This window comes from Podarcis gaigeae (genome assembly GCF_964106915.1).
Source record: "Podarcis gaigeae genome assembly, chromosome: 3".
Classification (NCBI taxonomy): domain Eukaryota; kingdom Metazoa; phylum Chordata; class Lepidosauria; order Squamata; family Lacertidae; genus Podarcis; species Podarcis gaigeae.
In genome coordinates this window covers 45545612-45548306 of record NC_139680.1, presented here as the reverse complement: position 1 = coordinate 45548306, position 2695 = coordinate 45545612, and positions in this window count along the sequence as shown.

Below are 2695 nucleotides of genomic sequence, written 5' to 3'. Positions count from 1 at the left end.
AGAAAGGAGGAGGAGATGTTTCAAAATCTGAAAATATTAGCAGTCACAAATGGCACACAAGAACAGCCCCACCCCTAACTGCGCTTGCCATGTTATGACAGCTGCACATCAGCAGAGTACCATCCTTTGTAGCTTAAACTTGGAAGCTGACAAGGCTGATTTAATCTTCTAGAAGCATTAATCCAGGATGCTTTAATGCCAACAATCAAACATTGTTTTGTGAAGAAATAAAAGTAGCCTTTACTTACATAAGCTAGGTCTTGAAGCCGCAATTATGGTAGCAAAATGAAGGCAGATTTATAACTACTAAGGTAAAGGTAAAGGTACCTCTGACCGTTAGGTCCAGTCGCAGACAACTCTGGGGTTGTGCGCTCATCTCGCTCTATAGGCCGAGGGAGCTGACGTTTGTCAGCAGACAGCTTCCGGGTCATGTGGCCAGCATGACTAAGCTGCTTCTGGCGAACCAGAGCAGTGCACGGAAACACCGTTTACCTTTCCGCCTATTTATCTACTTGCACTTTGATGTGCTTTTGAACTCCTAGGTTGGCAGGAGCAGGGACCGAACAATGGGAGCTCATCCCGTTGCGGGGATTTGAACTGCCGAGCTTCTGATCGGCAAGTCCTAGGCTCTGTGGTTTAGACCACAGCATCACCTGCGTCCCTAACTACTATGTTACGAAAGTACAAAATGTACATTCAAAAATGGTGTCTGAGCTGCAGAGCTGACATGCCTGGTGAAGTCAGCTTGGAAGCATGAAGAAGAGAGAAATGCCTAGGCAGAAAGTATGTAGTGTTAGGGCCAGCTTCCTGCTAATAATCTCACAGTGATTTCAGAGTTCTCTGTAGTAAATTTTTACAGCTCTGTGAGCCTCAGGCCCTTCACGTGCCTATCTGGCAAAACATGGATTGTTCATTTGACTGCAGTAATGTCCCACACTCCATAAAGCGTCCTTGGGACTCGTCTCTGAAGCAACAACCATCAAGAAGAAACATTCTAAGCAGATATACAATAGGTTCCACAGCCTTGAGATTAAATTATAGCTGGAAAGGATAGGACATTTTTTATGTATGCAACTACAGCGGCAAGAATTCTTCTGGCAAAGTATTGGAAGATGCAAGAACTACCCACTCTGGAAGAATGGCAGATGAAGGTGACTGAATTTATGGGACTGGCGGAGATGACCGGCAGAATCCGTGACCAGAGGAAAGAGACAGTGGAGGAGGACTGGAGAAAATTTAAATTATACCTTAAAAATTGTTGTAAGATAGTGGACTGTTAAGATGTCAGGGGGTAAGAAACAGAGAATTACAGCTGTAAATAATAATGTTAAGAAATTTGAGAGAGATACAAATAGAAAAAAGGACTAAAGGGTTGCTGAAAAATTGCAAAACAAGGATGCAGTGTAAGGGAGGTATGGGGAAGTCACATTTTTTGTGTTTTGTGTATGTCTATTTCTTTTCTCTTTTTGTGTGTGCTGTTGTTTTCTTTCTTGTCTTTTGTTGGTTGTGAAAATTAATAAAAATTATTTTTTTTTAAAAAAAAGAGATTAAATTATAGCTGGGTAAATTGGGATAGTAGTGGGAAAGTATAGGTAATATTTGCTTCTGTTGCACCTGAAGTAGTGCAAGTCCACATATTGGGGGGCATAGGCCCCTTTTCAGCTCCTGCAGGCCACACACCAGCCAAGTTGGGGGGGGGGAGGCTAAAGTGAAAGGATGCTAAAGATACCTTTGCACAACAAGCTTCTTTCTATGTACTCTCTTGATCCTCCATTCAGGCAAGCAAAAAGAGCAATGAGAGTTAAGGATAAATTCAAACTAGGCAAAGTAACCCTCAAGGAGGTTGCAGTGTAGAGAGAGCCAGTGTGGTGTAGTGGTTAAGAGTGGTAGACATGTAATCTGGTGAACCGGGTTCGCTTCCCTGCTCCTCTACATGCAGCTGCTGGGTGACCTTGGGCTAGTCACACTTCTCTGAAGTCTCCTTAGGGTAGTGATAAAGCGGGATATCAAATCCAAACTCTTCTTCTTGTTCTCTTCTTCTAGGGCTCCTGACCTAAGATTTTGAAACCCAGGTAGAGTCCTCAAGGGCCACATTTGGCCTCAGGGACTGAAGTTGCCCACCCCTGGTGTATCATGTTGGCTCACCAAATGGTGAAAGCCTCACTAGGCTCATACTTGGGCCACACTTGGGTAAATTGCAATATGCTCTAATGCAGAGGTTCTAATACACAGGATTATGCTGACATTCTGTCTCTGATCTCTTGCCTTGCCTTATCAATTTACAATGGATTCATTTCTAGACTTGAAGCTCCGGACCAAGTATATCTGCTTCTCCTCTCTGCCAAGTACTCCCTGTTCTCCCTACCCACTCTGGCAGGCATGCAACTTTTTAAGGCTGTGGCCATAGTCCAAAAGTTAACAAAAACCTGCCTTCATCATTTGCTTTATCCGCTGAAACAAAGCAGGAAATGGAGGCTCAGTGAGGGACAGCAGTGGGAAATCTGTTGTTGGACTCCCAACTCTAGCCACTATCATTCTCACTATTATCATTACTATTAACTGGCAGATCGCAGGGCAGGCTACAATTTAAAATTCAATATGTGTCCTGAAAACACCAATCTCAGGTGCCAAATGCCAGGATAAAGAGGCGAATCCTTAGCATACATTAGCAACTTGGGATGTGGTAGATTTGGAA